Source organism: Callospermophilus lateralis, chromosome 13 (genome assembly GCF_048772815.1).
Source record: "Callospermophilus lateralis isolate mCalLat2 chromosome 13, mCalLat2.hap1, whole genome shotgun sequence".
Lineage (NCBI taxonomy): Eukaryota > Metazoa > Chordata > Mammalia > Rodentia > Sciuridae > Callospermophilus > Callospermophilus lateralis.
In genome coordinates this window covers 45,962,499-45,977,002 of record NC_135317.1, presented here as the reverse complement: position 1 = coordinate 45,977,002, position 14,504 = coordinate 45,962,499, and the positions used below count along the sequence as shown (strand labels likewise).

The 14,504-nt window shown below is 47.6% G+C and overlaps 1 long non-coding RNA gene across 1 annotated transcript; it reads right to left on the bottom strand.

The window, feature by feature from the left end:
* Positions 1-9,418: 9,418 nt before the first annotated feature.
* LOC143379170 (uncharacterized) lies at positions 9,419-12,420 on the bottom strand. The gene is made up of 3 exons (XR_013088431.1): positions 12,199-12,420; positions 11,754-12,072; positions 9,419-9,965 (listed from the first exon to the last, which is right to left on the bottom strand). It is a non-coding gene; the product is annotated as an uncharacterized LOC143379170 (long non-coding RNA).
* Positions 12,421-14,504: the final 2,084 nt, after the last annotated feature.

Sequence of the window (14,504 nt, the reverse complement as noted above, 5' to 3'; positions counted from 1 at the left end):
AAATCCAGATAGTGTCAGGAATGAGTTGTTTGGTTGAATGCACAAATAGTGACAGAGAGTCACTGGTCAGTGTCTGAAAAGAATTGGTGGTCAATGTCCAAAACACCCCACCACCTAAATATTAAAAGTGACACCCCCTCACTGTCCACACTCCTGCCGAGAAGCCAGGGAGCCATCACTAGCACAATCTCATTCATGCATGGCCACTGGCAAGGGCTGAAAAGTGATCAGGGACAGGTCCTCAGAGAACCTTCCTCAAAACTTACACAGGCCTCCGCCTCATGAAAGAGCCCATCTTTCCATCTAGCTGGGTGATTATCATACTTTAGGGAATCTGAATAACTCAGATGCTTCCAAACGTTTTTTCCTAAGATTTTGATTCATAATTCATCAATATTGCAGAGCCATTAAAAGAGCCTAGATTTACTGTTACTCCAGGTCCCCGAAGGACACATATCACTTCTAACCCTATCTTAAATATATCTTTAAAGAGAAGGTTTAGTTTCTTCTTCTCATGCCAGTGGGATTCTGAGCCTCTCTTGCCACTTGTCACACTGAGTGGTCACCCCAGCATGTGGCAGAACCATCAGGAAAAGGAAAATATGACAGACATAAATGTTCTCAAAGACCTGCAAGCCCAAGACTGCAGTACCTCCTGTCGTCTCCCCTCCTCCCACTCCTCCCCAAGGCCATTCCCTACTTGACTTCTCTTCAAATTGTCCCCCAAATACTCCAAACCTAAATTATCCAAAAAGAAATGCAATGTGTCCCCCAGCCCTCAGGGCCATCCCCCTGGAATCCCTTTTGAGGCTCCACATTTGTGAATGGCATCAACATCCACGCTGGAGGTCACCCAAGCAGGAAAACTGGGAACCTTCCTTATCATCTCCTTCATTCTCACCACACAAAACAACCCATCTCCAAGCCACAACCGCGTTACCTCCTAAGGAGCCCTAAAGTCCACCCACTGCTCATGGACTCCACAACTACCATCTTAGTTCAAACTGCTTTCGTCTGTCACCTGGACGGTTGTGGTGGCCTTCTCTTTGGATTCAGTTGAATTCGCTTCCAATCGGATCCCCAGACTGCATCTCTCATCATCATTCCAAAATGCATCTTGGATTTTAAAACCTCAGTTTAAAGTCCTCCTAGGGCTTTCTATTGCTCTTAAAATAAATACCAATTCTCTAACGAGCCTACAAGGCCCCTATTCAAACGTCCCTTGTTCTCTGTGTTCTGCCACACTGGCTTCTTTCAATTCCTCCCACACCCTAGTGGCTTTCTCAAATAGGCCTTTGCACACGCTGTTCCTTCTGTCTAGAGCAATCAAATAGCAGCACCACCACCATCCCTTCGGCCAGCTAGCCCTGCCTGGCCCTCGGATGCTGCCTCAACCTTGTTTCACTAAAGGTCATCTCTGACCGCTTGAACTTGCCAGCTCCTTTATAACAATTCTCCTTTAACTGTTATTCTCCTTCCCCAGAACTTGTACCCCAGTTTGCAATTTTATTAATGTGATTGCTTGATTGATTTTTCTGCTCGTTATTATATCCTGACATCCAAGGCCATGCCTAATTAGTAGTACTTTCTTAACAAATATTGATTTTCGTGAATGAAGGAATAAATGAATAGGTTAAAATCGTGGGGCCTTGAACTCAACTTTTGATATGCTGAGATTTATGACATCACAGAACTGGTCCAGGTTCCAGGTTCCAAATATCCAACTGGGATAAGTTCTCGGAGGGATGGAGTGTTGTAAAGCTAGGAATGACGAATAGGAAAGCCATCTTACAAAGGCAAGGGCATTCGAAGTCACTGTCTGGCACCTAGAGGAGAGGTCACAGGTTAAGAGAGGATTTGGGTTCAAAGCTGTCAAGAATCCACCCAATTCTATTTGGATATTGAACCTTTATTACAGCAGGGCTCCTCCAGAGGCTTTGGAAGAATTACAGGGGCTTTTTTGGTTTTCACAGGATCAGAGCCCTGCTGGTTTTCATTTGGAGGCTCAAGGAAACAAAAAGTGCTTCATCTTGAACCATGTTCCTGCTCTAATGCAGTCCCACTCTGTTGAGCATTTGTGTCAGGCATAATGCAATTGCAACCCGTAGGATTCTAAGGAACTGAGCACTCAGCACCATGAAAAGAGGACATAGCTGTGTATTAAGGGACAGGGAACAGGCATTGTACTAACAGTGTCCCATCCGGGGTTTACCAGCTTGGGCAGCAGGACCCTCATCGTTTGGTGTGGCAGGCATACGCAGGCACACACGCACACACATGCACACACACACAGATGGACCATGGCTCGTGCATGAGCGCACACACACACACACACACACACACACACACACAGGATTGGCTGTAGCTGGCACAGCATGCACATCTACACATAGGTAGATGGGTGTGACTGGCACATGCACATGCATGCAGGCACAAATGTACACACGCATACACACATGTGGACGGATGTGAATGGCAAAGGGGGCAGTGTTTATGGGAACTCCTGAACAAGGACATTCCCACCTTCCCTATCATTTCTAACTGGGGACACTTGGAGGTGAAGGGCTTGCTCTCACGGAGTGCTATGGTTTGGATAAGTATTCCCCAAAGGCACGTGTTCAAGGCTTTGGCCCCAGCCCATGAGCTATTGGGAAGTTTTGGAACTTTTAAAAGTTGGGGCTTAAAGGGAGGTCTTCTGATAATTGGAAATGTGCGATTGAAGAGAACTATGGGATCCTGTCCTGTCCCCTTCCTTTCTTTTCTTATACTCCATGATAAAATGGATGGACTTTCTCTGCAAATCTTTCTCATCATGATATACTGTGCAACATGCCCAGAGCAATAGGGCCAATTGTCATTGACTAAAACCTTAAAAACTGTGAGCCAAAATTAACCTATCTTCATTATAAGTTGATGTTCCCTGGTATTTTATTAGAGTAACAGTAAGTTGACTAACTCACAGAGCCACCAACCAGATGGGTAGAACTCCCCAGGCTGAGTTCTTCTCATACTGGATTTTTGTGCATAAGACACATTCTGCATGGTAGGGGTATAATTACCATTGGCTTCACTGCTTCATCTCGCAGGGATAGATAACTAATGATATCAGAATTAAAAGCCATTTTATGAGGTAACTTGACCACTTTCTGTCTAGTTTATGATGACTTCTAATCCAAAACATATCCTGTACATCGTCTTTGCAAGGTGAAATAATCATATACTTGTTCTTTAGAGAACTTCCTGTGCTTGAATGACCCTAGTTTTTCCTTGCTTCTCCAAGATCACTTAATCATAAATAGAATTTCTAAGGGACTGGGGCTTAGCACCATGGTAGAGTACTTGCCTAGCATATGTGAAACCCTGGTTTGATTCCCAACAACACCAAAAACAAAAATAAAAAAGAAGTCCCCCTATCCATTTCCCAACTATAGAAACTTATAGTGTAGTAAATCATATGAATCCTTTGTAAGAATTCTGCTAACCCCATGAGTCAACATTCTTTAATAATCACAGTACTTCTTTTTCTCTGATAACAAGCATATTAGCATGTTTATTACAGAATATTCAGAAAAACACAAATGAGAAAAATTGAAATTCACTCCCTATTTCACCATGCAGAGATAGTCTGTATTCTTTTCTCCAAAGCAGATATTATACATCCTTTCATATATAAAATCGAGATTATACGATACATTTGCTCTTTACGTTTTTAAATCATTTGGGTTTTTGCATTGAATAATAGATTCATAACATGTTCCCTAGCATGACTTTATAGCTGTGTACCAGTACATTTCATGGGGGTCCCGGTGCTTACGTAACAAATCCCTTTATGCTAGACATGCATTTCCTTACAGTTTTTAGAAATGCAAGGGGTAATTTACTCAGCAACCGCCTACTAACTTCTTTCCTTAGGAAAAATGTCTGGAAGTGAAATGGCTGAGTCAAGGATATGGATTTTGATACTTGTGCCAAATTGTCGTTTTGAAGTGCTATGGCTTGACTGTCCCCCTCCAAAACTGATGTTGAAATTTCATTGCTGCGGTCTGGGGCTGGGGCTCAGTGGCAGAGCATTTGCCTAGCATGTGTTAGGCACTGGGTTCGATTCCTGGCACCACATACGAAAAACAAAATAAAGGTATTGTGTCCCTCTACAACTACAAAAAATATTTTTAAAAGAAGAAGAAGAAGAAACTGAATTGCTGCTCCCTGCAGTACTGAGAAGTGGTGCTTTAAAGAGGCAATTAGGTCATGAGGACAGAGACCCATCCTTGATTGCAGGAGTGGGCTCATTATCATGAGATCGGGTTCTTGACCAAGAAGCTGAGTTCCCCCATCTCCTCTCTGTTTATCACATACTTGCTTGATCTACTTCATGATGACACAGAACTAAGACCTTCTCCAGGTGCTGGTGCCATGTTCATCGATATCCCAGCTTCCAGAGTGTGAGCCTTCTATTGTTTATAAATTACACATCCTGTGGCATTATGTTATAGCAATGAAACAAGGCACCAAGTTTCATTAACAGTGTGCACCGTCTCAATCAGTGTGGAAAAGTGTCCATTTCCTCAGATACTTACAATCTGTGAGTACTGTTTTTTTGGGGGGCGTGGGGTACCGGGGATTGAACTCAGGGACCCTGGACCACTGAGCCACGTCCCCAGCCCTGTTTTGTATTTAGAGACAGGGTCTCATCGAATTGCTTAACGCCTTGCTTTTTGCTGAGGTTGGCTTTGAACTCGTGATCCTCCTGCCTCAGCCTCCCAAGCCGCTGGGATTACAGGTGTGTGCCACTGCACTCCGCCTGTTTTTTTTTTTTTTTCCTTTCCTAGTTCTTCAATTTTAAACACAATGGTTTATGTTCACATAGTGAAATCCATCTTCAGAATCCATCACCATCCTGAGGAGCCCACAGAGGCACAAAGAACAGCATTTCTGAAATGACAAAGGAAATAAATGGGCATGTTTCAATGCAAACTGAATACTGAAATAGGTTTTGCAAACTAACTGACAGAACAAAACTGTCTTTGCTGACATATTATGAATGAAAATGTCTAGCATGGCCCTGCTCAGATATTTAAAGTAAGCTATTAGACAGGGACAGTGTCTCTAGCACTGAACGTGCGGTTTCCAACAGCATCCACTGCACCACCGAAGGTCACATTTTCAAATATCACTCTAAACTTCATTCTCCCCCTGTCTCCTGTCTCCGAATTCTCATCTGCGATCCTGCACACTTGCAGCTTTCTATGCCCCCTCAGGGGGCTGGTGAGGAAACAGGGGTTGCCCATTCATGACCTTTAGGGGAGAACGGTGCTGGGCCTTCACCATCCATCAAGGTGGTGGGTCCATCCGCCATGAGACCACCTCTGTACCCGGACTCAGGGTTGGGGAACAGCCATGGTATTTGGATGCAGGGAAATATTATCAGACCTCATTCTCCTCTGAACATCTGGGTAAGATAGCGGCACTCTCTTGAGGTGAAGATGCCTCATTTGAAATTCACCAAAAAACTCCAATGTCTCCAACAGTTCCCTCTGTCTGAAAAGTTGCATTAGGATTTGTCACATTTGGCCACAGCGAGGTCCAGCTCTGGAATTTAATCATCAGATTGAACAACTAATTTCAAAATTGGGATTGTGATCAGGGCCGCTTCATTGGAACATTAATTGTCTGAAGTTTGCAGCCAGAGAATACATGACAGCCTCGATTTTATGGCTCGTTCTAGATAATGGTGACACATTACTGAGAAACGCATCTGCTTCCTAACTTCATAAATTGGATGTTGTTTATAATAATGTAGCTAGAGCAGTAACACTTTATCATAAGAGCTGCTGTCTCTGAGGAAAGTCATTATTCAGTGTATACTTGACAAATTGGTCATCGTTCACAGGCGGAAGAGAAATTGATGCGGCCTGTTTTATTTACCGGGGAACGGGCAATGTGTTATCTTCTCATTGGACTGAGGTTTTCCCTACCAAGTTTTTGCCACCAGAAGCATTATAACCCCCGCTGCTCATCACTCATGGAATCATGCCAATGTTAGTAGCCTTAAAGGCTTTAATGCCCAGGGCATAGGAATCACCCTTTCCAGTTCCAGAATGATTTTCAGAGGAGAACCTTGAAAAGAGATTTCCCTTCAGATGCCATTTAACCTCCTACTTCCTAAATGGAAAAACAAATAGGAATGATGAACAGCCATGAGTGACTCTGTTCCCCAAGGCTGCCTGGGTCGGGACAGGCAGGCCGCAGCAGCTGCATCTTTTCTTCGAGTATTAAAGACAGTGGCGAACCCTGGCTTGGTAGATGGAAAATAGCTGAGCCTGGGCCTTCCATCCTGGTGTAGGGGTGTCCTGACGGGGGTGCGGCGACCTTTCCCCTGGACATTAACATCCATCTCCACAGAGAACAAGGCATTGCTGTGGGGGACAGCGTTGGGTTGTAGGCTCCCTGTCCCCCACCTTGAGTGTGGACACCTCTGCCTGTGCACCCAGCTGCTTCTCTGTCCTCACTGAACCCACCAGAAGGAGAGTGTCCATGGGCCCTGGTTACTCTGAGTCCATTTGCCAGCTGCAAGGGTGAGTGCACGCTGCGCTCATGTCAGTGAGTAGTGGCTAGAGTGGCCTGAGCAGCCCCATGTCCACCAAGGTGTGTCCTGGGTGCTACCTCCACAGTGAAGCCCAGTCCTCTTCTATAAAGCAGGGACTATGCTCATGGTAATGCAGGTGGGCTTTGTCACCGACAAAGGAATGACAAAGCCTTCATTCCATGTTCCCTGTTGTCCCCACACCTCCCCTGCTTTCTGGATGAAGGTGGACTTATACAGAGTGTAGTGGGCAGGGGGAAGCTAGGGAGGGCTTAGGTGGCTGCCGTGTCCACATCCTCCTCTGCCTGGCTGAGTGTCTTACCACCATCCTCTTTACAGGTGAGGAGATAAACTCAGGAAACAGGGTAGCTGACATTTTGGGGGCTGAGGTGGGGGCTACCCTGTGCACAGCAGGATTTTGAGCAGCATCCCTGGCCCTGAAGCCAGAAGCACCATCCCAGTTACGGAATTCTTTGGTCTTCTAGGGGCCAAACTGCCCCCGAGTTGAGGGCCACTGAAGAAGAGATCATTTGTTCATGGGCTAATGACGAGCAGAGAGGCCAGGACCAGAGCCCAAGAACCCCAGGCCTGCAAGTGACCGGTCCTCTTTACCAACACTGTGCCCCACCTTAAAGGATTCATCACCAAGTTGCAGAAGCCTCCTGCAGGATCCTGCCTGATACATAAATGGCATAGGAGTTCAAAAAGGGAGCATCAGTGATGCGTTCCTTCCAGGCTGGACCCAAACCGTTGAATGTGGCCTCTGTGCTCCCAGCTAGAGAGAAGACAGGCCAGAGGGAAGAATGTATGAGGTGTAGGCACGAGGGAACAAGAGGTGAAGACCCAGAAGGGACCTTTGTGGTTCAGTGAGGTCAGAGAAGTCCACTGTGGGTCGGAGGGAGAAGAAGGGAGGGGTAAGCTGGATAAGGCCTGGGGAGGGAGGGTTCAGGCCTCTGGGAACTACCTGGGAGGTTTGGGCCTGATGCAGGAAGCATCAGGCTTCCTGGACTGGGCAGGGCTGGTCCTCACTCACCAGAGTGATGCGGGGTGATGGATGGCAGGAGCCTGGTATGAGAGATTCACCTGGAACAACAGGTCCCCCCTCACCAGAGGCGGGCACCTTCCTGGCTTCCACCTATAGTCCTGACAGCTGGCCTGAGCACAGCTGGCCACAACAGCCAGGTCACAAAAGAAAGGCACTGAGGACACAAAGCTCTGTGAGGATTAGTGTAGCAGGGGGGCAGCTGGCAGGTCCAGCTCAGCTCAGCTCAGCAGCTCTGAATCTCGCTCTGCTCAGTAGTGGCCATGATTCTCCCAAGGCCAAGACCAGCTAATTAACACACAATCATGGCACTTGTCCCACCAGTCCTTCTAAGACAGCAAACAAAAGGGCTTTTGATGAGGCCTCTTCCGGCTTTGGGGATGAAGGGGTGGTCACTGTGACCACCACTGGGTTGGGAGGCGAAGGTCAGGGTTGCCCAAAACAAGTGGCATGTGCCCAGGGCTTTCATACTACTGTACTTCAGGAAATCCGGTCCAGAGACAACCAACAGGTAGGTAGGCGGATAGATAGTAGATCAACAAGCAGCATGCAGGTAGTTGGTCTTTTTTTTTTTTTTTACTATTTTTATTAGTTGTGGATGGACCTTTATTTTACTTACTTATTTATACGTGGTGCTGAGAAACCCAGTGCCTCATGCATGCTAGGCAAGTGCTCTACCATCGAGCCACAACTCGGCCCCTCATTGCTCTACTTTTAGAGGCCTGACTTGTGCTTACACGCCCATCCCTCTGTCCACCTGTGAACATTTTAGCAGTGTGCATAGGAAGGTGTACTTATCATTTCTAGCTTGGGAACTCTGGTGGGCTGTTAGCCGGGGTCAGACCTTGGTAACAGGTGGTCTGTTTGTGCAGTACCAGCTTGCATAACTTTTGAGAGCAATCGACAATTATCCCAATGGCTTGTAAGATAACATGCCCTTTTTGTTTTGCTGCATAGCAGTAAACCAGATCTTTCTCCTTCGTGGCTATGAAGAACTGATCATTTAAAGAAACATTCAGCCGTTGCTGTGTGCCAGGCTCCATGCTCCGTGCTGGATCTCAGAAAGAATGAAGGGTAAAAGCAACCCAGAAAATCGCCCTAAAAGGACAAAGCCCATTTAGGGGCCTTTCCTGGCTAAGGAGGCATCAAAAGTGTTCACCTAGATGAGGTGCCCAAACCCAGGCCACTAGAAGGTTGGTATTTCAACTTGGAAAAGCAAAGCCCAAGTTCAATAGGCCCAGCTGGACAAATTCTCTGTCATTATCTCCCATTATCATTCATTTCACGATGCCAAAAAAAAAAAAAAAAAAATTAAGCACCCATTAAACTTCTGAGTTTCCTCTCCTCTAAGGGCAGACACCTCGCCCCACCCACCTGCACTGCCTGAGGCCTTTCACTGCGTGCCATGCAGGCAGCCACCAGCAGAGGGGGCCTCAGACTTGGCCAGGAGCAAGGGCCAGTGCTGGGAAAGGAAGGCCTGGTTGAGAGAGCCAGGCCCCAGCCCACTCAGGACGAAGCTGATCAGAAAACTATTTGGCTTGATCTTCGCTTGCTGAACCGATGGAGCCTCCTGTCTACAATGAAGTCACCGACAATGGAAAGTGCCTGGCAATTAACAGAGATGACAAAACCAGAGAAAGAAAACTGCAGGGGCGGAAGGCAGAGCAGGGAGCGGGAAGTTCTGCTTCTCCTTAGAGCCGGCCACAGACAATGCAAGGCCTGTGGCGTTTGTGCTGGCCTGTGGGGGTGCCCCCACCCCGGGTGATTCTTTTCTTCTTTCTTTTTCCTTTTAATTGGTTCCTGTTAATTCCACAGAACAGTGGTGTATTCGTACATACATGTGGCATGATTTGATTTCACTCCCCAATACCTCCGCTGCCCTTCCCCCCTTCCTTCCCTCGATCCTCTCCCTCTGCTCTAATCCCTTCTTTCCTCTCTAGTTTTGTACGTGAGAGAAAACGTACCACACTCGTCTTTCTGAGTCGAGCTATTTCACTTGCCTGCTGGTAATTGTGAAGGTGAAATTGTATATTGAGGAACAGAAGGTGGAGGACCCCGGAGAGCCAGCAGGGCCCGCGGTGCATTCTCTGACTGCACTCTGCTAATGGATGGCTCCTCCCAGGAGGTCAGGAGTGGAGTCATTTGCCACTGGCAAGAGGGACCATGAAGGCAAAGCAGAGCTCTCTCCTGGGAGCAGAGTCTTCCAAAAGGTCTGAGGGCCTGTGAGATGTGACAGCTTAAAAAAAAAATCCAATGTAACTATTGCACAGTAGGGATGTTCTCTGGCCTCAGCAGGCAGCTTGGGGGTTCCTGTTGTCCTGGGGTCTTCAGTGAAGATGCCTGGAGGGACAGCAGGACAAGGACAAGCTGCTGTGACAGGTGTCCATTTAAGTTATCAAACCTAAATGTCCATCTGCTTATCAGATGTAAAAGCAGCCCCTTCTCACTCCAAATAACTCAAACAAGTTCCTGCCTCGGAGCCTGCAGGTGGCCCTAGAGGTTGATTGGATGCCCCTTAGGAAGAGGGCCTGGCTTCTGTGGGAGAAATAGTGATTCTGTGGCTTTTTGATCCTTCCTCCCAGGACAGGGTGGGAACCTGAGTCCTTCATGGTGCATAGGGGGGAACACAGGCAGAGCTGCTCACTGATGGGCAGCACCTTGGCCCTTGCCCCTCACAGCCCACTTCCAAACCCATCCCTCCCTGGCTAGGCCCTGGCTGCCAGCACTCACAACCATCCCAGGTCAGACTTTGCTGGGCAGCCCTGGAGCCACACAGAGCACAAAATGGCTGCTGTACCCGGCAGGTCCCACCTTCCACCTCCCACATGATGAGGCTAGACTTCCTGCAAGCCCAGCCTGTTTTGCAAGAGCAACATTATGTAGATAATAATGATTTATTTACTAGTAATAAAAATGATAAATGGCACCTGAGGAATCAGAGCCAGGCTGATGAACATCAGGCAGCAAGCCTAATCAGAAATTCAATATTCTCTACCTTTCTTTTCTATTAATGATCAGAGCAGATCTCCAAGCAGCACTAGCATCAAGTTCACAGATTTTACCTCCAGCCTGGTGCTAAGCCTGGTAATGAGGCTGTGGGTCTGGTGTCTAATTTGTGGGCATTTGGGCATCAGTGTGGCCAGCCTCTGGCTTCCTGGGTATCTCTTCTGTTGTCTCCAACCCCCACAGAGACATGGAGCCCATCCCAGGGGCCTGAGGCAAAGTCTCCAGCAGCTGCCTGGGGCTCACGTTTCCCCATCTCATTTACAAGACTGCCCGGCTGCTGTTTTCCTGCCTGCTTCTCTAATTCTTTATACATCATCCTGGTCTCCTACATAAATCTGGGTTGTCATTAGAGTGCTTACAGGCAAATGAAAGCCAGGACTGAGCAAAAAAAGTATTAGCTTTTCTTGCTTCCTTCTCTTTTGTCTTCAAGACCACTTGACTCTGGACTGCTCAGGGCATAACTGTAAAGGAGATAAAATATGGCAGCAGATCCTCCTTTCTTCTCTCTTTCCCTTTCCCCATCGACACCCCAGAACTCTTGTCCTGGAGGAAAATGGCCTAGAAACCCACAGATCTGGACAGTGCCTCCTTCCTGGGGAACGTGCCCGCCCCAGAGGGCAGGACACCCAGCTCTGCTCCAACGCTACCATTTCTGGAATGGAGAACAGCAATCAGCCATTGGTTGTTTCCTGGGTCCCTTATGTCATAGCTTTTGGAATATCACCCAGAGGCTTCCCTGCCCTGGTCCCAGTGGCAATGCCACTGTCCCCTACATCCTCCCCAGTTCCATCCCCTTGTCTATCCTCCCCAGTCTGTAACCAGGACCTGGGGCCACTGTGTTCACCTTGGTATCTCCAGACAGCTCCCTTCACACACATGTGCACGAAATCCCTGAGGCCCCAGAACACAACTCTGAAAAAGGCCCCCTACTCAGTGGGAGAACTCCTTCTCCCCATCTCCGTCTCTACAGGCCAACAACAGGCCTCTGCTGTCTCACAAATTCCTGGTGCCTCACCTAAGAAAGAAGTAGCAAAGGTAAAAGAGGGCAAGACATGCGCAGAGCTCACCCCTGAGCGCAGAGCATCTGCAGCCTACTGGAAAAGACCGGCGATATTTACTCACCAGCTGGACCAGGGACCCACACGTCTGAACCTCTGCGCTGACCTGCAGTAATGGGAAGTTTCCACTCAAGGTGCAGAGAATTCTTCGTGGGCGGTGAGAGCTGCCATTGATTTGGCCCACAGTGGATGTGCGCCACCCTGGAGTAGGAGGTTATCCCTCACTGTGGCCCCAGAACTTGGGGGGGGTCTGTGGCTGTTTTGAAGATGTGGAAACAGATTACCTGGTTCGGGTGGGAATTTGCCATCCAAAACCCGCCATTGTTTAGTTTCCTTTTATGGTCTCACCATTAGCCAGCTCTCGGTGAGCTCCATGCAGCTCTCTGAAGAGGGAACAAGAGAAACATTAAACCAGTGGCCAAAGAGCCCAAGAGGAGTGCCTATTACATTCTGGCCTCTTTGGACACCCCCACGCCCACAGACTACAACCAGCTCGTGCACCCACTGACCTTTCCTCAGCCTTGGCTTGCACGGGGTCCAGCTGCAGGGGGAGCTCTGCTCTCCAGGGACCTGTCTCTGCTCCTCCTGGGAGATGGAGAATTTCATCTCTCCAGGCCAAGATTCCCTTGTTTATTTCATCCGTTCAGGGAGGGGTGATGAGGTCAATGTTATTCAGGGTTTTGTTTTCCCAAGGCTAGAGGCGAAGGTACTGTGTTAGACAGGAACACAGAGGCCTCAGCGTACCTGCCAGGAACAATAAATGAGTGGGCTATTCTAATTGTGTTTTCCTTTCTCTCTGAGCTCCTAAATTCACTGCACGAAGCAAGTGGAAGAGAAATCTGCTGCTAACCAAATCGGCCTCTCTGCCCACACACATTCCCCACTTCCTTAAAAGTTAGAAAGGAACGGTTAAAACAGAAAGAAAGAAAGAAAAATTACAAAAATCAGTGCTCTGGGTTCAGGAAATCCCAGCTTCCTCGTACCAACGGGTTGGTGTGGGATCCAGGTATGAATTTCAGCCGTTTCAGTGCGTGCCATGAGGTCTGCCCTCCACATTCCAGCTGGAGGTCGAGCCATCGGAGTTGCAATGGGCAAGAAGGGAAAACATCTCGAGCTGTTTAATTTTTGTTCCTGCTTCCCAGTGAGCCTCTGCTAACATTTCAATTCTTGGCCTCAGCTTGGAGGGACTAGGATAAAGTTACTTTCCCAAGAAGCCGGGAGAACATTCGTGTAAAGAAGGTGTGGGGCAGATGGACTTGGCTCATGTTTGACAGAGAACAAGTTTCCACTTAGGGATGGACCTGCCCTCCCCAGGCCCACACGGAATGAATCCCAGCTGTGCCGACTCTGGCCCACTGAAGGCCTTCCACCCACTCTGAGAGAAGAGTTCCTCCCTCCCTAATGCCAGGGCATTTAGGAAACAGGCACAGAGAACAGGTGGGTCATGGCCAGATGCAAGAATCTGACTGTATGCCAAGAGGGCCACCCGGCCAGCCAACCGTAGAGAGCCCTGTGGGGTTCCTGGAGACAAAGGCAGTGCGTCAGGGAGAGAGCAATCGGTAAAAGCAAACATTCAGTCAAAAGAAAGGAACCCATGAAAGCATTAGAAGGTACTCGAGAACTGCTTAGACTTTAGGCTTAAAAGAGGTTGTTCATGTTACCAATCCCTCAGTCCTTGTCACTTTGTATCTGGAATGTTCCCCAAAGGTTCATGTGTTGCAGGTCTGTCCCCCAGCTGGTAGCAACACAGGAAGTGATGGAAACTTTAGGATGTGGGGCCCAGTTATATATTAGAGGCAGGTGCTATCAATAGTGCCTTTGAAGGTACTATCTTGCCCCTGGCCCCTGGCTTTCTCTTTCTCTGTGCTTCCCGGCTGCCATGAAGTGAACAGCTTTGTTCCACCAGACCCTTCCACCATGATGTTCTGCCTCACCTCAAGCCTAAGGCAATGGGGGTTGGCTGACCCTTGACTGAAACCTCTGGAACCAAGAGCCAAAATAAATCTTTCCTTATTGAAATTGTTTTTCTCAGGTGTTTTGTCACAGAGACAGAAAGCTGACTAACACAGTCCCATTGGCCCAAACCAGCACCAGTCTTAGAATTCTAAGAGGTAGATCTGAGTTCCAGTCCAGCATAGGCCTTTAAGTAGAATCACCCTATTCTGGTCCTCAATTGTCCTCTTAAATCAAGAAGTTGGAGCGGATGTTCTCTGTGGTCGCTTTCTAAGTCTCTCTAAGACTCCAAATTTGACTGTGATTTGTTTGACCAATAAGTAGCTTTCTATGGATTTGCATTAACCCACAGTAAATTTCCCCTGGGTAGTGCTTGACTTACTCTTTCCCCAGAAATGGAGAAGTCAGATACCAATGAGTAGACTACTATGAACACCATTTGTGCTGTTGATATTTGGATAAACAAATGTATGTGCAGAGCTGATGGAATTTTGTTTGGATAATTTCTAAGTAATGCCTTACAATCACTCAGCAAAGACTCAACAAAACACTCAAGTACATTATTTATCTACAGAAATTTCTAAGCAATGCTCTGCAGATAATTGCTACTACAAATACAGATTTGAATCTCTAGGAGGTCTCGGTCAATCACTTAGCAGTCATAGCTTAGCATGAAGGACTAGGAGCTTCCACCTGGACACAAGGCCCAGGCCATGCCTGAATCTACTTCATTTGTGGATGTAAGCAAATAGCCTCCAATTTGGTTAGCAGAGGGTTTCAGATTATCAAACCCACGACCCCATATGCAGGCTCTGGTTTGAAATAGTGGTGGAGTTGGGGATTATAACCAGAGATTGTTACT